This window comes from Notechis scutatus, chromosome 2 (genome assembly GCF_049901735.1).
Source record: "Notechis scutatus isolate UNSWTSFEM ecotype Mainland chromosome 2, rNotScu1.2, whole genome shotgun sequence".
In the NCBI taxonomy this organism is placed as follows: domain Eukaryota; kingdom Metazoa; phylum Chordata; class Lepidosauria; order Squamata; family Elapidae; genus Notechis; species Notechis scutatus.
Genome location: NC_142010.1, coordinates 164,552,569 through 164,580,297, shown reverse-complemented (window position 1 = coordinate 164,580,297; position 27,729 = coordinate 164,552,569). Strand labels below are relative to the sequence as shown.

General features: G+C 36.9%; 1 protein-coding gene across 23 annotated transcripts in view; it reads left to right on the top strand.

Annotated features, from left to right (window-relative positions):
- ADGRL3 (adhesion G protein-coupled receptor L3) overlaps positions 1 to 27,729 on the top strand; it is a 573,686-nt gene that overhangs the window by 170,484 nt on the left and 375,473 nt on the right. The window contains exon 1 of one of the 23 annotated variants that reach the window (XM_087957258.1): positions 1,239 to 1,322. The exons of 21 other annotated variants lie outside the window; for them this stretch is intronic. The gene's annotated coding sequence lies outside the window, so the exon portion shown is untranslated. Of the gene's footprint in view, positions 1 to 1,238; positions 1,323 to 27,729 lie in introns of those variants that run through there. One more of the 23 variants, XM_087957254.1, reaches the window with a different exon arrangement.

The following is a 27,729-nucleotide window of genomic DNA, read 5'->3' as shown; positions in this document are numbered from 1 at the left end:
TTTCCTTCCCCTTGCAATCTGAACTTTGCCTCCTTCATTTGGAGGGTGCCAGGGGTGGGATTCTACCAGTTCGGCCCAGTTCGGGCAAACCGGTAGCTCCAAAGATTAAGGCAGCATTTTAATGGGAAGCCGTGTTTGCTATGTTTTCCCCTTTCCCCCTAATCTTCTGACTCTAGCAGCTATGGAGACAGGACTGCTAAGCTTGTTATACAGGTAATCCCTAGGTAATGAGCATTCCCTTAGTGAACATTTGAAATAAGTGCCCCCTAATGTTTATGAACTAATCCCGAAACTACAAATCCTGTAGCACCATGGCAGTTGTTCACCCTTATGAACAACTGCAGAGGCTCTGCAACATTCATCACTTTGCAAACCAAAATAGAAGTTCAGAGGAGTGTGTGTGCCCTTCCAATGCTCCATTTTGTCCTGAAAATGCGAGGTCTATGCAGGCCTAAATGGAGCTCCATTTTGGCTGGCAAAGTGCCAGGCGAGGCCTGTGCAGACCAAAACGCAGCTGCAGAGGGGCGCACACAGCTGAGAGGCTGGAAAGGAGACAGCTTGCTAGAACTTCACACAGTAGAGACCCAGCATGGCAGTTTGGATGGGGGGGGGAAACAATTGTGGGCAGCATGAGGTATTTTAGTGGGTCAGGGAGGCCTTGGGTGGTCTCCATCTCCAGCAGGAGACTTGTTCCATCACTAGGCCCCCTATGGAAAGTACAATTTGGGTGAAGATGATGTTTGCAGTATCCACAAACAGTGACTCTCATGTAATATAAGCAATATAATTGAAACCGAGGTGTTTGGTGAAAATACAATATTTTGATTAATTGTTAGCAAAGAATGAATGAGTAAGATACAGCTTGCCTTAATGAACTGGATTCATGAATCATGGTGTTTTGATTGATCAACTCAAAGAACTGGGTGTTGTTACTTTTACCTACAGGATGCTACCAGAACTTCACATTCTTTTACAAGTTGTTTAATGTGGGGCTGTCGTGCACAGATTCAGATAAAGTGTTATCAGTATATTGGTTATACCTACTATCATTAGTCTATTCTGTTTGTATCAAGAGAGGCTGCACAATTGCTGATCTAGCATTTTCTGCCTACAGTGATGCTTTGGATGATGGCCAGTACATTAAAGCTGAATAGGGAAAAGAGAGATTGACTGAAATAAGATAGTTCTGGGACTTAAATAAAGTACATGTTCTTGATGTGTTTTCCCTTTCTGTGAAGGAATGGGCCTTTCCTGCCCAACTGCCACAATGAAAATATTTCACCAGGCACATAGGTGGCTTCAGGAGCATCAACATTTGTCAGGTATAATCCATTCTGTCTAGCTACAGTTTCTTACATTAACAATTTTATAACTATATTACTGTCAGCATTTGCAACCAGTCACAATGTCATGCATACGGTGACATCATCATGTAGATGATGCAGTTATACACGTGCACCTCAATGTCCAACAGAAGGGTTTAGTTCCTGAAATTTGCAGGGTGATGTTAACATTCGTGTTTCATCATCTGCATCCTTGCTCCCCATGCAGATGTCCGTTACTGTCTTGCACCCTATAAGTATAAGTATATGATTGTAAGTCTATTAAAATCGTATATGCAACTATCTTTTAAAAAAAATACATCCAGAAGCTGCAGCTCACATGAAAGGCTGCCAGAGATTTAAGTCAGATCATGTTTCACTAAGCCTTAAATCATTATCCTGTAAGCTATCAGTTCTAGTTGCTTACTAGTCCAGGAAGTTGTTACCTGTATATAAAGTATCTCTACTGTCATCCAGTCGATTACTATTCCCACCCATTAAATCAAGACTTCTCCTTACTTGGCACGCTGAAAGATAGATAGAGCTAGTTGTCATCGGTGAATTGATAGATGTTTCAATGTATCTACTACAGAAAGGACTTCAGCATATTAAGGAACATTGAAAAATGTTTGGATTGCCACCCTGTTTCCTTGAATTAATATGCTTATTAAACAAAATGAAGCAAATAAATTACGTTTTAGCTGCCATGTTGAATAATAGTGCTTGAATCTCCATGTTTTCAAGGATACAGAGGAGATAGAAAACCATGCATTGAACTGTTATATTTTATGTAAGATCTGACTTCCAGGAGGATATTATTTGATTCTTCATTATCTGAATTCTGATTCATTTTGCTTCATATCTCTGTTTGTTATTTCCTCTTAGGGGATGAGACAGCTGAAGAAAAGGGATAGCCGATAGTTCTTATCTCCTAGAACAGTGTTTTTCAACATTAACAACTTTAAGATGTGTGGACTTCAAGTCCTAAAATTCCCACATGGTGACTGGAGAACTCTGGAAGTTGAAATCCATGCATCTTAAAGTTGCCAAGGTTAAGAAACATTACCCTATATGTAATGATGTGGCAAAATAATTTTGAGAATTTCACTGTGAATTTTCACCAGAAAGAAATCTGAGAGAACTAGGCTACCTCTTCATTTTTGGAGAATTGCCTAGGAATACCTTCTGGTTTGGGCATATATATCTCCTCAAATAATTGTTTTTAATAACCAGGCACATGAATATAAGTTTTCCATTAGATTTCCTCTCTACTGAGGGGAAACAAAAGGGGAAAAGAGAAAAAATCAAGAGCAGTCAATTTATGGCCACAGTACAGTCTGTAAATATTGTTGACAAGATTAGATTAGATTAGATTAGATTAGATTAGATTAGATTAGATTAGATTAGATTAGATTAATCACATTATAAATAGCAAATGATTCTTGTGCTGCAACACTTCTCCAGCATAAAAGAAGTGGGAGAAACGACTAAGGAAGTAGCAACTTACTTATTTGGACAGCCATTTGGACCCAAATGTAGGGGTCTCCTGCTTGAGCAATGGGTTGGACTAGAAGACTGCCTTCCAACCCTGTCATATTATTACTGTTACTTACAAGACAATCACTTTCTAGTTGTTTCTTACACATTCTGGTTAGAGTGGCATGTTGTGGCTATTGTTAGTTTAGCAAGGTTAGCTGATAGGATCTCAAAACAGGCTTCTCTAATGTGGCACACACACACACACACAAAAACCTTCCTCCATCCTAAGGTGAGGTGGTCTACTGGCCTCCATTTTGCAGGGCCATATATCTACTGGCCTCCATTTTGCAGGGCCATATACCTTTTGATTCTGAACACCAGATTTTGTGCTTGAGCCTGGGGCCCTGGGTGCAAGATGCTAGCCAATATCTGGCTGTGCTAAGAGCCTTGTATGATTCTCTGTGACCTATGTTTTTTATTTTTGTTTTATTTTTAGTAATTGTATGCATTTTTCTTTATTTTTCTTTATGGTGGCTAACCCAGGGCTGTGTTTGTGAAATGGGTGACCATATAAATCAAATAAATAAACCACAACAAAATAAAACTCTGGCAAATTAAGTATCTAGTGGCAAAGAAAGATGGCAATGAAGCATCAATGTCATTGCAACTACTTCTTTTCCCTTCTTTTTCTTTGTATCTTTCATTCTTTTCTCTGACACAGATTTGCAGACAACTGCTTCTTTTAAAATTAGCTGTGCATTATTGGCTAAAAATGGTGAATGAAGTGCAACCATTGTGGTGTTTATTTAAACATTCTTTGTGAAGAAATTGGGAAGGGAGATGACAATGAAGAATGTCTGCTTGTCTCAGCTGAGAGTTTTAAGAATTGCCCATTGCTAAATGTTCCATTTCCCGCAGAATTGTTTGAATGCTAGTATTCTATGCTTTTCATATGATAAAAGGTGTGTGTGTGCATCCATCTCTCTCTCTTTCTCTCTCTCTCTCACACACACACACATTTTAACATCTTATATTAAAGATAATACAGTCTATGAATAAGGAGCAAAAATGCAAACAGAAGGTAGCCCCTAAATCTGAAAAAAAACATTTTTCCTCTTTTTTCTAAGAAAACAAAAATGGAAAGAGCCATAATCATCACCCAAGTTGATGATTAACCTTTGTTGTAATGACGAGGCAGTCGAGTTGCTTGATCATGAACAACTGAATCATGATCCTCTTTATTGGAGTCTAGTCTTGCATTTATACACATTTTTAGTTATCCTCCATCATTGGTTAACTTTGGTTACTGCTTAACTTTGGTTACTGTTTAGCACAGTAATTAATACAATTAATTATCTCTAGTTAAAGTCTAACATATGTTTACTTTCTCTCTCTAATCCTCCTTTAGATAAGTGACTTTATTTGCCTGAGTTGTATTTGCTTGGAAACATTCTTTATCTGAGGTTTGCCATCCGAGATTGGAACATTCCTGCAATTACAACTCTACATATCCTCATTTTTTATTTTAAATGGAGGATTCAAAGATTTATGAATGTATCACATGTAGAGGATTAAGAGAGAGGGAAGCAGGATGAAACAATGCGAATAAATTTGGAATACATTGAATAAAACAACAGGTTGCAATTAGTACAATGATAATAATTATAGCATAAAAGAAAAACTGTCTGAGCCAAGACCAATCAGGGAGCCAATTGGTTAGCCAATCAAAAGGTGAGTAATGAGCATGGATATTATTTTGAATGTATGATTGTAAATTGGCAAGCTCATCCTCAATAGTTTTATTCAAAGAATGAAAATGCACAGCACATCCATGGTGTCCAACTAACATACAGAACCCTCCCTGACGGGCTAAAAGATAGTTTATGGCAAAACGCTGCTGTAAGACATCTTGATTTAAGTCTTCTATTTCATGCTGCAAATCACGAATAATAGCAGCGGTATCATTGATGGATTTTTCAAGTCTGCAGGTGAGACCAAGAATAGATCGTCTGTTTTCTCAAGCAATTATGCCAGGATAAGAGCCTAGAGTAAGGACTCCTGTAACGGCCCCTGCCAATGCACGGCCAAATGTAGAACCAGAAGACAATTGTGTGTCAATAATGACTTCATCATTACATGTAGGCCCCAGAGAGGAACGCCGCTGTCGAGTTGATGGGAGCGTACCTATTTGAACAGGTAGAGTAAAATAACCTATAGTTGCACATTGATAATTCTGAGGATGAACATTAGTGGCATATTTATCAAAAAAGAACCACATATTAGGATCCTTAAGCTGCCAACCAGCGCATATCGATCCTGTATTAGATTGATCAGAGGCATTAAAAATAGGAAAATTGTCAGGATACATATCAGGAGCTATATTAATTCCATGCAAAGAAGAATTAAAGGTATCTGACAACCAATAGTAGTCAGAACAATAACTATAATTCCCTAGCTTTTTAAATATGTGCTGGGCAGCATCATAATCAGACCAATTATGAAGCCAAGTGTGTTTAGCGTGACAACAGAAACACAGACCCCTTATAAATTGACTAACTTTCAAGTAATGCCAACGGACAGAATTCAATTGCATAGGGGGTGTAGAAAATAGCCAGGAGTGTGAAATAGATTGTAGTTGTGAGACAATAAATGTAGAAGACATGATCAAGTTAGGGGTAAAAGAAATTTGACCAAATGCCATTGGGGGCTCATAGTATAAAGTAATATTTGTGCCATGGGTCATAAACATGTATTGGGCATGACGAACCCACAAATTAGGGTTAAGACGAACCACAGAAGTGTCATTTTGTGCAGAAACACCATTAACCATAACAAGAAAATACAAAGTAAAATGGTAACAGAGTTAGCAGTAATAATAGCAAAAACAGTAGCAACAAGATTTTCAGGAGTCTGAGGTAATGAGGCCTGTTGCAGTTGTTGTTGAGCTTGATATGTAGTAGATTTAACCTGGCCCCAAGTGATGGGTTGCGGGCGCTTCAACCTTGGAAGCTGGACTTCTGTGTTCAGATGAAGATTGAAATCCGGAATCGGGTTGTGAAGGCCCTGATGCCATGCCATGATACAGACAAACACAGCGCGCTGGAACCCACATTGCTTGTCCAGTAGAAGGATCTTCCATGGCAGCGTAACCACAACCCCAGGTGATCAGCAGTGTAGGGCCTTTCCAGGTTGGATCTGGAGCTTGGCGATACTTTACCAAAGGCCTTGCTAAAGATTCAGTAGTTCGAAAATGCAAATTAACAGGTGAGTCTGCAAGAGAATCTAAAAAGGTTAAATAATTCCAAGTATATAATGCTACAGCAATGAGATTTTGAATCTTTCGCAGATGGTAAGGGCCAGACTCAGTTTGTAATTGTTTCTGAAGCAATGCCTTAAAAGTACGATGAGCTCGCTCAACTATAGCTTGACCCTGAGAGTTGTAAGGAATTCCGTGCACTAAGGTAATATTCCATTTCTGACAAAAGGTTTGAAATTCCTTACTAATATAAGCGGGGCCACTGTCAGTTTTAAACTGAGAAGGCCGACCCATTACAGCAAAAGAGGATAGGCAATGAGAAATAACATCTGAAGTACGTTCACGTTTTGAAGCAGTAACCCAAAGGAAGTGTGAATGAGTGTCAATAGACGTATGAAGATAACAGTATGGCTTAAAGGTTGAAAATTGAGTTACATCCATTTGCCAAATTTGATTAGCTTGGGTTCCTCATGGGTTGACACCCACTGGAAAGGGAACTGCCAGTTGCTGACAAGCTGGACAAGCACGGACAATATCCCGGGCTTGAGATAATGAAATTTTAAATTGCTTTGCAAACGATTTGGCATTTTGATGAAAATAAGAATGACTGGCAACAGGATCAACAAACAAAGACGCAACATCCTTTAAGTGTTCATCTGCCTTCTGATTTCCTTCAGTCAAGGGAGTATGACTTCAAATGTGTTCTACATGCAAAGAATACAAGTGAGTTTCCAAACTATTCTTTAAAGATAAAAACAAGGATAACAAATTCTTATCCAAAGAGAGAGCACAATAAGAAAAGGGAAGAGATTGCATAGCTAAATACACATATTGAGTATCAATGATCAAGTTAATAGGTTGGTCATTGAACAATCGTAAAGCCAAAATCACAGCAGCCAGCTCAGCATGTTGAGCTGAAGTCTGCGTGGCAGTAAATTTAGAATACCATTGTTATTGAATCTGCCAGACAACCACACCCCTTGTAGGTGATCCATCAGTAAAGACTGTAAGAGCTTTAGAAATAGGATTTCGCACAAAAATGGAAGAAAAGGCTGGATTTAAAGTAGTACTAACCACTATTCTAGGATCCTTGGGTAAAGAATACAACAAGTTTCCCACATATTGAGAAAAGGCTATCTGATATGATTCTGAAATCATCATCAAATGCTCATGTTCAACTTTTGTACGAGTGAAAGCTATGCTAATGAGATCCTGTCCTGTAAGATGTAAGGCTCGTTTACGACCTTTAATAATCAAATCCTCTAATGCTGATTGATAAGGATAAATGTTTCTAGGTGGAGTAGCTGACAAATTAATCCATTCATGAATGTTGACTGCTTGTGGGGATGCATTAGAATAAAGCCATCTTGTGGGTAAGGGTGTAGTGGGAAGAATAGCTAAGCAAAGTCCTATTGTTAAGGATATTATCCTGTCCACATATCGATGCTTAAACTTATTCAATATTTCTTGAAGGCATGTTCTTTGAGGATCAGTTAATACAACTAGATCTCCTGGTGATTGTGCTCCCTTCAAAGACTGAAATAAGGGCAACATATCACCAGTTGTAATGTAGAAGAATGGGCATGCCCAATTAATAATGCCAAGTAATTTTTGCCATTGTACTAATGCATATGATTTCTGTACTTGTAATTCAGGAAGAATTGGAATGGAGGAATGCAACATTCTATGTCCTAAGTAGGTATAAGGTTCTACCTTTTGAATTTTGTCTGAGGCAATATACAATCCCTGTTGTGCCACAATATCCGTTAACTCTTTTAACAACTTAGATTCATCAAAATCCGGGGCTGCTATCAATATATCATCCATATAATGATAGACTAAATAGGAAGGAAATTTATTCCGAAAGGGTTGAAGGGCATTATCCACGAAATATTGACAAAGTGTAGGGGAATTAAGCATTCCCTGAGGCAACACTCACCAATGATATCGTTTTGTGGGCATGCTATTATTAAAAACTGGGACAGTAAATGCAAATTTTTCTTTGTCTTGAGGCTGCAAAGGTATAGTAAAAAAGCAGTCTTTAAGATCAACTACCAATAATTTATAAAAATTAGGAATTAAGTTAGGATTTGGTAGACCACATTGTAAAGGACCCATGGGTTGGATACATTTATTAATTTCTCTTAAATCCTGCAGGAGACGCCATTTCCCATTTTTCTTTTTTATAACAAAAACAGGAATATTCCAAGGACTAGTAGAAGGTTCTATATGACCAGCAGCCAATTGTTCTTGAACCAATTGTTGTAAAGCAGCGAGTTTTTCCCTTGATAATGGCCATTGTTCCACCCAAACCGGTGTAGAACAGAGCCATTTAAGAGGAAGAGCCATCATCAAGAATCAAATGGGCATTAAGAAGAGAAAGGATATCACGGCCCCAAATATTACTATGAATATCTAGAATGTATGGTTGTAGGAAAAAGGACTTACCAGCAGATGTTGTAACATTAATTTCTTGAACACTCTGCCAAGCAGCTGTAGAGCCTCCTATTCCCCACAATGAAGAAACTGTTGTTTTTGGCCACTGTACTGGCCACTGTAAAGAGGAGATGACAGTAACATCGGCTCCAGTATCCAATAACCTTTGAAATGGTTGTTTATTAAGGAAGAGCATTAACAAAGGAAGAGAGGAGTTCAGTTGATGAAGTAAGCCTACAGATAAAGAAGTTGATCCAAATCCTGCATCCTCACGATTACCTATACCAGGAGATGGATTTTCATATGGAAGAAGAAGCAATTGAGCAACAGAAGAATTACAAGGAAGAACTTGAGGAAGATTCACCCAAATCTGAATCATGAGGATACCAGTGTAATCTGAATCTATTACCCCAGGCACAACAAAACAGCCCTTTTTGTGTGCAGAAGAACGAGGCAAAATTAAGCCAACTAATCCCGAAGGAAGAGGACCTTTAAATTGAGATGGAACTATTTTAACTTCCATCGGAAATTTAAACTCAATTTCCTCTTGAGTGATTAAATCGATCCCAGTGCTACCGGCTGTGGCTGGGGAGGAGTGAGAGAGACTGCTGGAGGAGTCAAGTAATATTTGCTTCCAATATTCAGGGATCGATGTATAACCATTTTTTATTCCTTTGGTTTACAAGTCCTCTTGTAAAATTACCACTAATCCTATAGTCTGTAACTGCCTTTTTAAACTCTCTTAAGATCTGATAAGGCAGACTCTCCCATTCTGCTACTTGCAGTCCAAGCTGTGGTCCCTGACCAGGATGATATTGTACTGGACAAACAGACAATAATTCTGCAAGTTCTGTTCCTGAGACAGAGGCATCCCTTTTACAAGTTTCAACCATTTTCTGAAAAGAAGACTGAACAATAGAGTCAGGAGGCTTTTGCCCTGTATCTGCAGGAGCTGAGGGAATTGAAGACATATATTCAGGTGAAGAAGGGGGACAAATGACAGCATTAGTATAACGTGAAGGTGGAGGTGTTAAAAGAGAAAGTTCATTGTGACCAAATTTTTCAATTGTATGCCTACATAAATGCCATACTTGCAAAACTTCTATTTTTGCTCGAGGTTCAGTATGCAATGTTTTCCCTATACATTCCCAATCAGTTAATTTTAAAGACCCCCTTTCTGTGTACCATAGGCACTGAGCTGCAATCTCCTGGACCAGCCTTAAGAGATTTCTCTGTGGTACCTTGGTATTATTTTTCTTCAACAAATAGCCTAATTCATCTACATGCTTCCTTTGTTCCTCAGAAAGCGAAGACCCTATACTTACAGAAACCAAAAGGTTGAAGAAACCACAAAGGGTTGAAGGTGCACCAAATCCTTGCCGGACAAAGTAAGAGGGTCCCTGTTCGGGTGCCACTTGTTGTAATGACGAGGCAGTCGAATTGTTTGATCATGAACAACTGAATCATGATCCTCTTTATTGGAATCTAGTCTTGCATTTATACACATTTTTAGTTATCCTCCATCATTGGTTAACTTTGGTTACTGCTTAACTTTGGTTACTGTTTAGCACAGTAATTAATACAATTAATTATCTCTAGTTAAAGTCTAACATATGTTTACTTCCTCTTTCTAATCCTCCTTTAGATAAGTGACTTTGTTTGCCTGAGTTGTATTTGCTTGGAAACATTCTTTATCTGAGGTTTGCCATCCAAGATTGGAACATTCCTGCAATTACAACTCTACAAACCTTAGTCTCAAATTTATCATTAAACTTCCAATATTTCTTTGGATTCATAATTTGACTGATACCTACCCTTGCTATGACAATGTCTCTTTTCTTCAACTACTGTATGTTCAGTTTAAAACAATTTTGGAGTCTTGTGTTGATACTGGTTCTGTTCAGCTAAAGATCTGCATTAAATGTTTGTTCCCAAATCATGTAGACTGAAATATATTTTCCGTTAAATTTATTTTGAGTTAAGAGATTTATTCACTAGAGAAAAAAGTTGCAAGTGAATGCAAATAAGGTGTTTTTGTTTGAAAGCTGTGATATATTACTATAGGATATTAAAGCATGAAGGTTTTGATTTATAACATTGAATAGTCAAGGTGAACAAACAATAAATTACAGCATTAGCCCTGCTGTAGATTTTCCTTCACCAGATGTCGCACAACTTGAGACTGAAACAAAGGGTCTCCTTTCTTCTCCCTTATCATGCCCCAGTTGATAGTATTAAAATTAAAGTGGTGTTGAAAATGCATGTCCTTCTGTGAAGTGACTCTCAGGGACTTCAATGGGAATGGGGAGGGGGGAACCCTTAATAAAACTGGGTCAGACTAGTGGAGGTGTGCTGCAGATCACAGTCATCATTTTGCACTAGTATCACTTTAAGATGAGGAAAGAGCACATTGCCATTGTGAGATCCGCAGCTAAGGAGTGGATAAAAATTAAATAAATGAAGGAAGAAATCTATGCAGGAAGTGAAAAACAACCCAACATTTTAATCCTTGTGGAAAGTTGTATTATTAAATCTTCCATATTTCCTCTTTTCTTTACCAGGAATGTACATATTCTGCTATGACTGAGTTCGAGTTCTACACAATTGTTGTATTTATATAACATACTTGACTAAGCAAACTGTTTTGTAGCTTGATACGATCGCCTGTTTCACACAGTGTAGATAAACAGGGCCATCTTCCTATAATATGCCGAACCACGAGTACCAAGCCCTGTGGAGCCTAATTCAGGCTATTGCATAATGAATATAATTTATCAGTTTTATAGAAAAAGGATGAAAATGTAGAAGAATGTCAGTGAACTCATGTAGACTATCTCTCAGCAACCATAGGATTTTTTCCCCTCTGTGATATTGAGAGAGAGTTTCAACTTGGATAGAAAATCAAGAATCAGTAGCTATCCTTCTCCAGCCTCTAAGTCTGCTTCTTCCTGAAGTCAGTAAATTAATCACAAGAAAATGGGAATGCAGAAGAAAGCACAGTGAGGGTTAGCAAGGGAAATGCTACGAGAGGCTATGGTTCCCTTGGACCACCAGCCCTGTGCGTCCTTCAAATTACCATATAAGTTATGCCAATTACTTGAAGGAAAAGATATTTATTAGGGGCAAGGGGAAAGGAAGGATAGTTATTGGGTAGGGTAAATATATATATATTTTCTGTTACAGGGAGAGAATGGAAATTATTTGGGGGGGAAATTAAAATATATGTGCTATTTTTTACTGATTTCTGTTCAGTTTGCCACTTGAAGAATATGAAATGTATTATGTATATCTGGGTTTACTCATAAATGTATCACATTTAGTATACTTATTAGATATAAAAGTATACATTAATCTGACAATAAGTATCAACTATATAGGAATGATTTTATTAATTTAAAAAGCAGAAAAACAATCCACATGATAATAATCAGTTATATACTTTCTCCTTACAACTATATATGGTATGTACCTTTTTTAGAAAAGAAAACCTAGGGAAAGATACGTTTGCCTTTCAACATAGCCTATTCAGTTGCATTTTATGAGCCAATCTTGACAGCTTCTGCTTATTTGTGTGTGTGTGTGTCTGTGTGTCTGTGTGTCTGTGTGTGTCTGTCATTTGGGCCAGCAGGGTACTGCAGGAGGCCATCCAAGCAGAAAGTGGTGTGTGTGGGGTTGCCTGCCACCCCTCCGTGCCCCATTTTGGCCATCAAGGTGCTGGCCATCAAGGTGCTGGCCAAAATATGTGTGTGTGTGTGTGTGTGTGTGTGTGTGTGTCCAGGCGTGCACCATTTTGCCTCCTGCAGCCCCCCCCATGCCCAGTTGTGGCTGACAGGGTACTGCAGGAGGGCGTCCGTCCTGTCTCCTCCCCTCCCCGCCAGCCGGCCCACGGAGGACAATTACAATGCTGATCCAGCCCGCCAAGAAATCCACTTTAAAACACCCCTGGTCTAGATGTTGACTTCCATGTAGTAGGAATATTGTATAATTCAAAAGAATATGAACAGGTCTGGTCTTACAATTGAGTAATTTCTTCCAAAAGTAACAATTGTAGGGCAGTGTACAAACATGTTTTAAAAGAAGCATTAATCTCCAACATGATAATTTACTCAAGCCTTTTTTGCGATGGAGTGCAGAAGAACTGAAATACAGAAACTTGTCATTCATTCATACATAGACTTAATTCCACTAGAATACCATGAACCACCACAACCTTATAATCTTTTAAAATTAAATATTCTCCCCACTGTTACTTTTGAAACAGAGTGCCTTATTAATGTGAATAATTGGAACTTCTCTATTTTATGTGTCCCTGTCTAATTGGAGCACTTTTGCTTCTGTAACGTTTTGCTTCTATAGTAGAAGAGATGCATATATGAAGCATGCATCTCATTATCAACTTGGAACAGTATGTTGATGCTTAAAATAGTTTTAAAAATTGTAATTCAAAGTGCAAAGTAAAAGCTACATTATTGCTTGAGCTGGTGACAGTCTTGACCTTTGTATTTTGTGTCTAATCAAATGGAGTAATTTACAGACTACTAAAATGGGGAGCTTATAGACTAACTTGCAGATCGTAATTACACTAAAGTTCATAGTCTTCCTAACATTTCCAGTGTACAGATTAGAAATTTTATGAATGTCCATGTCTTTGTGAAAATAATTAGAGCCTCTAGACATTAACCTTGCACTATATTTCAGTCCGCAACATATAATTTAATTAGATGAGCAAAAGGCTTGTTGAATAATGGATGTTTTACAGACTTCCAGTGTGGATACTGTTTGTAAATTTAAAGAAAAATATTTTTATTCCTAATCATTTTAAACAATAAAGTAAATGTTTCATCAGTATCTGCTAACAGAGCATTAAAGCCAAGTTGTTTATTCCCTATAAAAATGAAGTTTCTGAGAAGCTAATTATCAACTCATCTGTTTTTTTTTAAATAAAGTCTTTACTCATAGATAAGACATATTAAATTCAGCATCTTCAAGGATTAATAGAACTTTCAACAATTCCCAGCTAGCAAATAATAAAGAGAAAAAGAAACATATACATACTGTGATGTCTCCAACATAACAACATTTTTCTGTATTTTTAATTATTTACTTTGATTTCTTATAAATATTTTCTGCTAGATTAAAACACTGCACTGCTTAGAAATGTTTGATTTTGTTTTTGTTTTGCTTTCAGGGGGTTCTATTTAAAAACAAACAAACTATTTCTAATTAATAATATATTATGAATTGAATAATATACGCATTATTCTTCTATTCATAACCCTAACCCTATTAAAAAAGCAAAGTGTTGGAAGTCCAAATCATTATTTACTAAACTTAAAGATGTGGAAGTTGCAGTCTTTACCAATCCAATTACTATAAGAAAGCATAGAGGAATTTCTAAATCAAACAGGTGAACAATAAATGACTATTACTACTGCAGGAAGATATTAAGTCAAAGTGTAAACATGAATTAAGCATTCTCTTTCAAAGGAGTCTCTAAATCCTGGTGTTCTTTTATTTTATAGTATAGGATTCTAGTCAAGCACTATGAGAAGACTATTTGTTTTTGACATCAAATAAAAAGAAAGCCAAAGAAAAGTCCTAAATAAATCAATTATAGAACATGGAATAAAAGAAGCAAAACAGAAACTGAATTTACAGAAATAATAAATAAACTTTTTAAACTGTTCATTACTTTTCAAGTAATGAATGAGATGCAACACTGTCAGGTACATCTTTTTTCATGACAAGAACTCTTTATTTATTTATTTTATTTACAACAAGGGAAATGATCCAACTCACTTACCATCCTAGAAACCTCTATTAAATGGAAATGATAACCTATGTATACTAATACTTAAAGAAAATTAAATAGATGTTTTATCTAATTTAGAATATTCTGCTGAAAGTGGATTTGTTCCAAAAAGGTACATGAAGTGGAATATCCTGTACCCTTTCAATGGAGTGTACATCAGAAAACCAAAACAAAGTGGCTGTGATTTTTCTTGACTGAGAGAAAGCCTGTGATAATTTGGAATGGTCTTTATATTCATAAGTCTGAAGATGATGAACCATGGTTCAGTATACAAACATGGATATAGAGAGTTTGTAAGAAACATGAAGCTAAAATAATGTTAAACGGACTTTTATCACACAAATAATATTCATTTGACTCTTGGTGACTGCCTGGAAAAGTCCCTGAAGTTTCCTAGACAAGATTTCAGAAGTGGTTTGCCATTGCTTATTTCCCAGGGTAGAGAGAGAGAGTGACTATATCACATAAGAATAAGATTCAAATCATTACATAAAAACAATATCTAAACTATAAGGTTCCATATTGTATTTAAATCAATTAAGCTTCTGCAAATTTACTGAATTAAAAAATGATTTAGGAATATTTTTTGGAAAAATAGAATGGCAAACATTTTAATATGGAGAACATTAAAATTGTTCTCATTAGGAAGAGTATCAGCAGTAAAAATGAATCTCTTACCAATGCTCAGTTTTCAATTTCAAATTTTCCAAATAAGAATTGAAGACCAGTATTAAATGAGTGACAGAGACAAATAACTAACTAAATGTGAACAAATAGAAAAATGAAAATTAGGCTCAGTACAAGTGTTTTACAATACCTGAAAAAATAAGGTGGACTGGTAATACCAAATTTATTATCATCTCAACTTCTAACTTGTGTCACAGAATAGATATTATTACATTACTTCTTCTAGATGGTTTGCATAAATACCTTTCACTTGATACAAATAAAAATGCACAGCTTATAAGAAATCACTCAGCCATAAGCAATGAATTAAATACTTGTATGAACACTATCATCACCCCTTGCCTCAACATTAAATATTTATTTTCATGAAGGAATATCCACAAAAATATAATACAAACCAGTAAGACCTAATTCTTCATAAAACAAAGATGTAATAGTTTGAATTTTTTTATTCACAATGGTCTGAATGATCTACAAGTTTCAGTAACTTCAAATATGCAGTATACCTCAAAAGAAATGACACAAAAGGAATGACACAAAAATGGGGGGGGGGATTTATACTTAGAGACCTTGTGTTCTGGATTCTAACGGGTGTTAAGGAAAACAAACTAAACAGAATGTGCAGCGAAGTCAGATAGGAAGACAGGTAAATGTGTGAGATAAGTTTTCTAGTTAACACGCAGTAAAAATACAGATACGCTTGTGCTATCAAAAATTATAATTTATTCCATTTAAGAATTATAGCATAGTCATTATAAACAGTCCATTAGTCAAATACCAAATTCAGTCAAGTCTTGTCGAGGATACTCTTATTGCAAAGTCCGTGTCGAATAGCCAGTGTCAGTACACATATAATAAATCAGTCCAATCTTCTCTCCGTTGAGAAATATCAACACAGTAATCCAACACTTCTTCTCCTCCCCGATCCAGCAAGAATGCAGTCTTCAATAAGCCAGCCAGTAAGAGCCAGAGAGTGCCTTGCTGCTTATATAGTACTTTTACAGCTGCACCCTTAATTACATTCCTTTAGCTTAAAGTCACATACACTTTATCTGACAAACCATGATTCATCATTTTATTATCTTTACCCAAAACAGTTAGGGTAAACAATGTTATCCCTAACAACCTTGTGTTATAAGTTGAAAAGACTGATAACATAGAACTCAGAACATTTGTTGAGGCATATTTATAAGTTGCTATTTGCTATTCAAAAACAGAACTAAGTTGAAGAGTTCAGAATTTAAATAAGACAATAGATATATAACAATGGGAATATCACTTAGGGAAAATTACTACAAGATGTTTTACTGCTGGTATATTGCCTCTATTGAATAACAAAACAGATAACTCACTTTCTAAAACCTGTTACAGATATAATCATAGGTCAGATCATTTTTCACATTTGGTGAAAATACTATACAGCTCAACAATTTTGTAAGTCACTTTATGATACAATGAAACAAACATGAAAGGATGAATTCATTTTTCTGCCATCTATTTTTTGTTACACATTATTAAGCCTACTATCCTCACAAAGAACACTTAAGTTACCTGTGTATATGATTGTGACTGCCAGAACGCTTAATGCTTTTTATTGAAAATTACTTATAGTTTCCTTTCAGAATGGCAAACCACCTTATCTGAAGAATGATAATTAAACTTGGAAACCATTTATAGATTATAATTCTACATATAACAGAATAAAAGAGTTGGAAGGAACCTTGGAGGTCATCTAGTCCAAACCCCTGCTCAGGCAGGAAACACTATACCATTTCACAGGGGTGGGATTCAAATTTTTAACAACCGGTTCTGTGGGCGTGGCTTAGGCAGTGGGCGTGGTTGGTGGTCATGTGACTGGGTGGACATGGCTTGGTGGTCATGTTATAGGCTGGGTGTGGCCAACTCAATATCACTCACATCGAGGCATGCATCTCCTCGCCTGGCCTCGTGACTGGGGATGCTGCAACAGTCGTAAGTGTGAAAAATGGTCATAAGTCACTTTTTTCAGTGCCATTGTATCTTTGAATGGTCACTCCACACAAGCAAAGTACCAGCAAAGGAGGGGGGAAAAACTCCAGAGACATTCCTGAGACAGAAAGTCTAGTCCTGCCAAGAATGTAATAACGGTCAATGGAGAGACAGTTTCTGTAAGCAACACCAGAATGTTTCCTTCCTGCCTTCCTTACAGGATTAGGCCAGTAATTTCTTCTAACAACCGGTTCTCCAAACTGCTTAGAATGTTAACAACCGGTTCTAGCGAATAGTTGCGAACTGGTAGAATCCCACCCCTGCCATTTCAGACAAATGGTTGTTCAGCCTCTTCTTTAAAAACTTCCAGTATTGGAGCATCTGTAACTTCTGGAGGCAAGTTGTTCCATTGATTAATTGTTCTAACTGTCAGAAAATTTATCCTTAGTTTGGTTGCTTCTTTCCTTGATTAGTTTCCATCCACTGTTTCTTGTCCTGCCTTCAGATGCTTTGGATAATAGGCTGACTCCCTCTTCTTTTTGGCAACCTCTTAGATTTTGGAACACTGCTATCATATCACCCTTAGTCCTTCTTTTCATTAAACTAAACATACCCAATTCTACAGGGGTGGGATTCAACTGGTGTTACTACCAGTTCGGTGACTACGTTTTGCATACTAGTAAATAAAAATAATAAAATAATATATTGCAAATCAATATATTGAAATGATTTATCTTTAGAAACTTGTGGAATCCAATGGTTCCCAGATGTGTGTACAATTTTCCAATAGCTGGAATAATCAGTACTATCAATCTTGATTTGGAACAATGAAACTTAACTAAATTGTTTCTCAGATACTACAGAGCTTGACTGCCTCATGGGTTTACTGGACAGCAATGAAGCTGATCAATGAATAACTAGAAAACCAGGTGGCAGGCAGCTTGATAGGCAGCTTGATAGGCAGAAAGAAACACACTAGGGCTCATAATCATGCAATAGACACAGTTGAACTTTGATTGCTTTGATTTGTTTGTTTCTAGTATTGCATAGGATGAATGGTTGTATAGCATTAATAGAATTATAGAATCTTAGAGTTCAAAGGAGACATTTAGACCATCAGGTCCAAGCCTTTCCTCAGGGCAGCAATCCCAATTAACACACGTGGAGGCAATCTAGCTTCTCGGACACATCCAAGACAGGGAGCCCATTACTGTCTAGTTCACTGGTTGAATTGCTCTTAGTGTTAGGATGTTTTTTGGAACTATTTTTCTATAATTTAAATGAAATACTTCCTGTTACTCAATAGAAAAGAGCAGATATTGACAGTCATCTATGTGGTATATTTTCTGATATTTAAATAATCTATCCTATGTCCCCCTCTACAGCTTCTCTTCTAAAGTCTGAACATGTCCAGTTCCTTCTATTTTCATAGCATTCAATATTTAACCATCAATCATCTTCTTAGTCCCTACACTTGTTCTGTTTGCCTGAATCCTTTTAAAAGTATATACTCTAGAATTACAGTTAATATATAATCAATGCTCAATGCGGAGTCAAGTGGAGTTTCTTGTAAGTTGAAAACTGTGCACCTAAAATTATATTTGCGCACATGATGTCACATTGCTAACTCAAATTCAGATTGTAATGAGCTACTATTCCAAGATGTTTTCATAATCATTACCAGGCTAGGCTCTGCTCTGGATGTATATTTTGTTACTTTTCAGACAGTTTCACTAACCTACCAAACTGTTCTGTGCTTCCTAATGTGTTATCTGTAAATTCCCTCCATCACTTCATCTAAATCATCAATAAAATTGTTATAGGGTACAGGACTAAACCTTGTAGCAACCATTTTATATCTTACTCCAATCTGATGAGCAACCACTGATGAAAATCAAAAATGATTTTCAAATCAACTATATAATACATCCACTTAATTTTCATATAACTCAGACCATATTTAACCATGTTGATAAATCAGAGTCTAAGGGTGGGTAGGCTGCCAAGCACCCACAACCCCCACCTGTGGACATCAGGCCCTCATACCACCCTCATGGAGTCTGTTTCTGACCGTTTGAGCAGCCACATGCACATTTGTGGCCCGCTGGAGGTCATTTTGCAGGACTCTGGCAGTGTTCCTCCTGTCCCTCCTTGCACAAAGGCGGAGGTAGCGGTCCTGATGCTGTGTTGTTGCCCTCCTATGGCCTCCTCCACGGCTCCTGATGTACTGGCCTGTCTCCTGGTAGCGCCTCCATGCTCTGGACACTACGCTGACAGACACATCAAACCTTCTTGCTACAGCTCGCATTGATGTGCCATCCTGGATGAGCTGCACTACCTGAGCCACTTGTGTGGGTTGTAGACTCCGTCTCATGCTACCAGTAGAGTGAAAGCACCGCCAGCATTCAAAAGTGACCAAACCATCAGCCAGAAAGCATAGGAACTGAGAAGTGGTCTGTGGTCACCACCTGCAGAACCACTCCTTTATTGGGGATGTCTTGCCTATGCTTTCCACCTGTTGTCTATTCCATTTGCACAACAGCATGTGAAATTGATTGTCAATCAGTGTTGCTACCTAAGTGGACAGTTTGATTTCACAGAAGTGTGATTGACTTGGAGTTACATTATGTTGTTTAAGTGTTCCCTTTATTTTTTGAGCACTGTATTTCTATTCATTGTAAGCCACCCAGATTCATTGAGAAGTTAGGTAGTAACTAATAAATAAATAACGATTAAATTTCTCTGAGCCCTGATTAATAAGATTTGCTAGGTGAAAAGGATATGGTTACTCCACAAGAATTCTGATCAATACTTTCACTTTCAAATTTGAATTTTAAATACAATCAAAGCTTTTTGTTTTATTTGTCTCACCCTAATGGTGTGCTGGGAATTAAAGCTGCTTCTCAGAGGAGCCAACTTTCAGCTGGCTATAGTTTACACAACAGCTATTAGCCTCTTTATCAATGTGGGAATCCATGCTTAAAAACCACACACCAATTACACTGACTGAAAACTTAAATCTTAAAACTTAAATGGACATGTCTTTGCTAGACAGCAAATGGAAATTAATTAGTTTACATGTTAAACATACTTATTTTAAAAAAAATACAGGTGGTTGTTTTTATTGTTTTAATCATATTTTAATTATTGTGTTTGCTTTTTTTAACATAAGAATTTTGACTATTTTAGTCTGTTGTAAACTGTCCTGGGCAAAGCTGCTTCTAGAAGAGCAACGTACAGATTTAAACTACAAAATTAAATAATTATCTGTGTGCCAGACATACTGAGAGATACTCACTATTCATATTCAAATCTTGGAATTTCTGTGGTATTGTAGATACCACATCTGCCCTTTGGTTGGTATAATATATTGTATGGACAAAAAGAGCAATTTCATGTTATAGTAAACAATATGGCAGATGAATGATGGATATAGGGGAAAGGACTATAGTGAACAATAAAATCCTCTATATATCAATGTATTCATTTATTTGTCTGTTTGTTTGAAATGATTCCTTTGAATGGATGCCTTTTTGAAGCCTGAATATACTACTCATGAAACTCCCATGAGGAATAAGCATTTGTCTTTTCTTCAGAAAAGATCTGTATCCACATTTGTTTCTGTGTTTGTGCCAACACTGAGAATAAATGAAAAGCAGAAATAAGTGTAATATATTAGGCTGGGAGAACAACAAGAAAACTAAATTTTCTCTGGCCAAACCTGTCAAATAAGCCATTTACTTTTTAACATGTATTTTAACTGTTGCATAATTATTCAATTCAACTACTAGAATAAACATAACTTTTGTGAATGCAATGTTATACTAAGAATATTCCTGTTTTTATAATTAAAGGCTATGTGCTAATTGGGAAGTAATTTGTGTATTTGCATGCCATATCATGTGCTATTCTCTTTTTATTTTTATAAGCCAAGTGTTTAATCAGCCAATTCTATTTAATTTGTTTTATTTGCATTAGGAACTTTAATTCTCTAACACTGCTATTGGTGTTGTGCAAGTATGCATTATTCATCAGCAGTTGGCTCAGGAGAACAGGAGCCTTTTTGTCAATTCTTCACAATCATTTTAGACAATCCTACAGTTGCAAATGAAAGATAAATGTTTTAATGTTTCATTGTAGATTTTGATTACATGTTTCTAAGTATTATAATGCCAGTGTTTTGCCAAAATTTTATTCTTTCTTTAAAAAAACCACTTCCGGTACAGATTTTATTCTAAAGAATACAGTTTATTGGAAACTAAGATTCAATCCAATCAGAAAAGAGTTGGTCTGATGCGAAGTCGTCATGAAAGTCTCAACCCAGATTGTCTTACAGGGTCTGTGTAAAGAAAAATGAGTAAAGTTCTGAATGCCATCACATAGTCCTGTGAAGAAACAGCAGGATATAAATAAATGAATTCCCACTTGCAGGAAGATTTTCCTTATGAGAGAATGTATAGAGAGCTACTTTGTAAGCATGGAGCCTCTGTGGCGCAGTGGTTAGAGTGCAAGCTACTTCTGCTGCAGCCAGCTGCCTACAATTTGGCAGTTCAAATCCCACCAGGCTCAAGGTTGACTCAGCCTTCCATCCTTCCGAGGTGGGTAAAATGAGGACCCAAATTGTTGGGGGCAATATGCTGACTCTGTAAACTGCTTAGAGAGTAAAGCACTATAAAGTGCTATTGCTATAGATGGATCTTTCATGTATTTAAACCTCTGCTTTGAATGATTTGCCTGTTTAGTTTGTGCATTGGTCCATATAACTGATCTAGTACAGGTGACTTACAACACTTTGTTTAGCGACCGTTGAAAGTTACAGTGGCACTGAAAAAAGAGACATTTTTCACCCTTACGACCATTGCAGCACCTCCATGGTCACATAATCGAAACAGGAGCATTTGGTAGCTGACTCATGTTTATGATGATTGCAATGACCCAGGACCATGTGCCCCCCTTTTTCATCCTTCGGATAAGACAAATCAACAGGGAAGCCAGATTCATTTAACAATCCTGTGCCTAATTTAACAACTGCAGTGATTCACTTAACTCCTGGGGCAAGAAAGTATGCTGTCCCGCTCATTTGCACACACACATCATGGTGGTTTAGTACATTTATTAATATTCCCCAGCAATTCCCTCCACCAAAACCCCCGGAACTGACCCAATTAAGTCCAACCAAAAGCAGACCAATGCTAGTCCATAGAGCAATAGCCAGTGAATCCACAGTGCACTTGAAAGTTTCCCAAAGACAAATCCACCAGGCAGAACTAAATCCACAACACAAGAAGTCCAGAGTTCACCAGGCACAATCCAAAGTCAAGGTAGGGTGTCAGTCCAAAGCAAGACAGGAATCACAACGTCCAGGAAACACGCAGCTAGGAAATGATCACATTGTTCCAGCTTCATCTCCATCTATCCGCTGTGCTAAATAGCCAGCTTCTGGTGCATCCCATCAAGAGGGACGAGACTGCCACCTTGCAAGTAATTGGGATGACCTTTGCTGCTCCTGCTTTTCTCTGCCCTACATGTTCTCGGCTCAGGTGCAGAAGGCAGTTCCCCCTCCTCATCACTAACCAGCTGCAGTTGCATTCTTTCCCCACCTGAAGCCTCTGGGCTGTTCTGCTGCAGCTGTGCTTCAGCCAAATCGCTCTCAGCCAGCTGCTCTGATCCATTGACCAACTCCCATCCTGATGTGCTTGGGCCTGGTTCATCCCCCTCAGAATTATTATCTGGAGAGGTATCTGGGAATGCTTTTGGGGGAGTCATCACAGAAAAGTTGTAAATGGGGCAAAACTCACTTAACAAATGTCTCACTTAGCAATATAAATTTTGGGCTCAGTTGTCGTAAGTCGAGGAGTACCTGTATAGAAGCAACATAAATCATTTTCTCTTGACTTTTATATGTATTGATTTTTAATTTTTAATTAAAATAATTAAATAATTACTAATTATGTGCAATTATTTGTTGACCACCCTATACCAAGCATGAAAACATTTACTGGATACATTTTATATGTCAAAGCAGCGGCAGTTTCGAACAGCTCCAAATATGTCTCCAGGTTATTAGGGCTAAAATAATATTAAATGGTTTCTGAGATGCAAAAAGGTTAATTCAAAATAGAACATTCAGCAAGAAAACCATTCTGGTGGAAAATGTACATGTATATTTTTTATATTTAAACAATCTGAAGCCCTAAATAACAACCATCATGAGATGAAATCTTCCCCTAAGAATTAATCGACATTTATTACATAGTTCTGATCTGTAAGACAATTTCCTTTGGAAACCATTACTGCTGAAATTGTTGTCTATCTGAGTATTTATTCAATAACTAGTGTATTATGGATAATTTTTATATTTGAGGTATCCATTTATATGTTTGTAAACCCCTTTGTAGAAACGGCAGAATTAATATTTCCTTAAAAAAACTTTATTTATTTGAAAAGCAATATAATTTGGATAATAAAGGGCATTTATTTAGTTATTTACCGTATGGCTAATAAAGGGCAAAAGTGCATAATACTTTCAAAAGATAAATAATGGATAAGGTCATACCAACTGATGTATTTACAAATTCCTTCCTTCCTTCCTTCCTTCCTTCCTTCCTTCCTTCCTTCCTTCCTGTCATTGACTGATATTTTGACTTTTCCCTTAACTATATACAATATGTTACTCCTGGTTCCATTATAATTTCTTGAGGAATACAGGTAAACTCCCATAATGTAGTCATTCCATCTTCCCAATAGAAATGCAGTAAGAAATATCTACCATCATTCTGAACTGAAAAGCATACAACTAAAGATGCTGCACCATATTTTCTCAAGCTTTTTAGCGTTAGTTAACCTCAAGTTACCTCTTGTCTGGTAAGGATGACAAAAATTCTCAAGGTTTTTTTTTACACTGTCAGTTCTGACCAAAGAGTGCAAATGAAATATATTTATTATCCTCTTTGACCAAACTTTGCAGTAGAAAAAGAAAAATAGTTTGATGCAACAATTCTTTATTGGAAAAGGGAAAAAAACAATAGGACAATAAAGCTACATTTCTAATTAAATTATTGTAATTATAAAACATGGAGAAGATATTTGGTCAGCAAATATGTAGGGTTAGCTTCACTTTAAAAGTGTATTAGACAAGCTAAACAGTTAATAATTGACTAAATAACTAACTAATAATGCACTATGAGTTAACAATACAATATTATGGATATGATGAGTTTTACCTGACAGTAGGCCATTCTTTCAGGGAGAAAGTCTATGTGGTTACTAAGAGGTAATTCTAACATGATAGCACATCATTGCAATCATTGTTAAGTCTGTCTATAGTTATTACATTATCTTTTTGGTGGCATTGTTAGTACAAGCTCCTGACTTCCCAGAAAAAGTTCCATTGTCGATTGTAGGATACTGTAGGATGCAGTAGTAGTAGAAATATTTTGCTATTGTCACCATCTCTATAGAATAGGCTTGACAAAAAATTATTTACTTACATCCATTGTACTCATTTTCAGTATTCTGCTGCTCATGCTATAATGTTCTTATTTCAATGCCTCTAGGTTTCTAGGAGATGAAATAAAATGAAATTCTGTTCATTTAGAGAGGCTACTTAAAAAATTGTCCACTGTCTGAACTACCTCAATCTGACACATAGCTAAGGCTGCAACAAAAACTCATTTTTAAAAAATGGTAGAGCACTTATGAAACATGTGATTCATCAGCCTTTGTACAGTAGCACATCATTCTATATTTTTTTTTGTAAATTTTATTGGTTTTTAAAAACAAACATAAACAAACAAAACATAAAAACATCAACCTTTCTTCCATAAGTATACAAGCAGTGTGCCGGTTGGTTTACAAAAAATTTTTGTGCCTCCATTTCGTAGTCTTCAGTTATAGTTACATTGCATAATAACTCATATTATCAATCAAAAATTGAATACCCTAGTATCATTATTAATCAATCATTTGACTATAATTTTATTCATTCATATTCTACGAGATAACCATAATTTACTTAGTTTATTTTATAACAATTCATATAATCCTTTCAAATCTATCCTAAAAGCATTTTGTAGATATAATAAAAAAAATACATCTTTATATATTTATTATTTTCTAAAAATCTACATATTTCATTATTGTATTTTATTATCTAACCATTAATAGAGAAGGTCTCAAATTTTATAAAATTGTTTATCCTCTTCTCTAATTTCAAATGTCAATCTACTCATTTCAGCACATTCCAATATTTTCTTAATGATTTCCTCCTGCGATGGTATTTTCTCATTTTTCCAGTTTTTAGCAAATACAATCCTAGCCGCTGTTAATACATTTACAATCAGGTATTTCAAATCTTTGCTATATGTATCAGGTAAAATTCCCAATAAAAATATCTCTGGCTTCAAATCTATATTTTTTTTGTCATTTTTTCCAACCACATGTGGATTTTAGTCCAGTATTTTCTAGCGTCCGCACAAGTCCACCAAATATGGTAATATGAGCCAGGTGTCTGATGACATTTCCAACATTTTTCGGACTTATTCTTGAACATTCTTGCTATTCTTTTCGGGGGAAATGCCACCTGTAAAACATGTTATACAATTTTTCTTTATAAGCTGTTGACATTGTCATTTTATAATTTTGAGACCACAATTTTTGCCATTTCTCTAAATCAATCCCATATCCAAAGTTCTTCCCCCAAGCAATCATAGCTTCTTTAACTTGTTCTTCTTCTAATTTAGTTTCTAATAAATATCCATACAGTTTTTTAATCACCTTTTCATCAGTACCTGTCAAAATTGAGTGGCACATCATTCTAATTGACAATGCAATATTGCAGAATAGAAATTCAATATCAAAACTGTTACCTATATGTGCAGGGGTGGGATTCAAATTTTTTAACAACCAGTTCTGTGGGCGTGGCTTAGTTGGTGGGTGTGGCTTGGTGGTCATGTTATTGGCTGGGTGTGGCCAACTCAATATCACTCACATTGAGGCACGCATCTCCTCGCCTGGCCTCTCATGACTGTGGGGATGCTGCAACAGCCATAAGTGTGAAAAATGGTCGTAAGTCACTTTTTCAGTGCCATTGTAACTTTGAATGATCACTCCACACAAATAAAGTACCAGCAAAGGAGGGGAAAAAACTCCAGAGAAGTTTCAGAGGCAGGAAGTCTAGTCCTGCCAAGAATGTAATAAGGGTTAACGGAGAGGCAGATTCTGTAAGCTACACCAGAATGTTTTCTTCCTGACTTCCTTACAGGATTTAGGCCAGTAATTTCTTCTAACAACCGGTTCTCTGAATTGCTTAGAATGTTAACAACCGGTTCTAGCAAATAGGTGTGAACTGGTAGAATCCCACCCCTGTATACGTGTCTTGCAATGGTCTGGAAACCCTGATGAGGTGGCCTTGGCATGAATTAAAGCCCCCTAAAGGCAACAAGGGAGATCCTCAGAACTAAACATATCAGTGTCCTCGGGTAGCAGGAATGTAGGGCAGCAGAATAAGAAGTCTGTTAACTCAGCCTCTAATCTGCCAAGTTACTTTCTCCACATCATATGAAATTACACACATACACACACACGCACGCACTCACACACACACATAAACACACTTAGTGCCTGATATAAAAATTATATGATAGAGCAGTGGTGGCTAACCTTTTTGGACTCCTGTGCTAAAAATTTGCATGCACGCTCGTGCACTTGTGTGCCAGCACCCAGAAGGCAATGTGTGCGGTTCCCCCCCATGCCCCCCCACCCCTTGGGCATGCATTCCAGATACTTGACAATCAGCTGTCGGGTGGCGCGCGCATGCGCAGTGAGGCTTTTCCGGCAACCTCTCGCATGCCGGCAGAAGTGGCTCTGCGTGCCACAGGTTTGCCATCACGGTGATAGAATATGCATATAAAATCTTACTTAACAGTCAAACAGTGCAATCAACTAACTTTTATGGAAGCTTCTTAAATACATGCTAAAATTTGATGAAGTGGCTTATATTCTAGTTTGTGTAGTATTTATATATTCCTTCACTGTCTCTGTTGCTATAAATTCCACCTCTATAGGTTAAAATTCAGCATTAAAGTCTAATGCCACATAACCAAAAAAGAAACTTGCTGAATAAATCTTATGCTCCTTTGATTCTCAATACATCCCCATGTAACCCCTGAAAAGATTCCCTGGTAGATTAAGAGATCTACCAGATACGGTAGACTGCATCCTTTAAGTCTGAGTGGGAGAGAAAAACAAATGTTGCAATTGAGATTCAGTATGTCTTATTTGTATTAAAAGCATGAAAGAATACTCTCAGTCTCTCCATTCTCAGTTGTTTAGTTGAGATAGACATTGTTGGAGTTTTTTCGGTGTTTTTTTGGAACCAATATAGATCTACAGGTAGTTCTCAACTTACAATCACAATAAGAATTAGAAAATTCATCATTAAGCAGCGTGGTCATTAAGTGAGGCATCATGTGATTGCACCCAATTTTGCGACCTTTTTGCTGTGGTGGTTAAGTGAGCCATATGGTCATTAAGTGAGACATCACATGACTGTGACTTGTAACCTTCCATGCTGGCTTTCCCATTGACTTGCTGACATGCTGGCTTCCCCATTGACTTTGCTTGTTGGCAGCTATCTGGGAAGATTGCAAATGGTGATCGTGTGATTGCAGGGACAGCGTGCTGATTGTAAGTCACTTTTTTCAATGCTGTCCTAACTTCGAACAGTCTCTAAATGAATGGTCAAAAGTCGAGGAGTACTTGTAATGGCA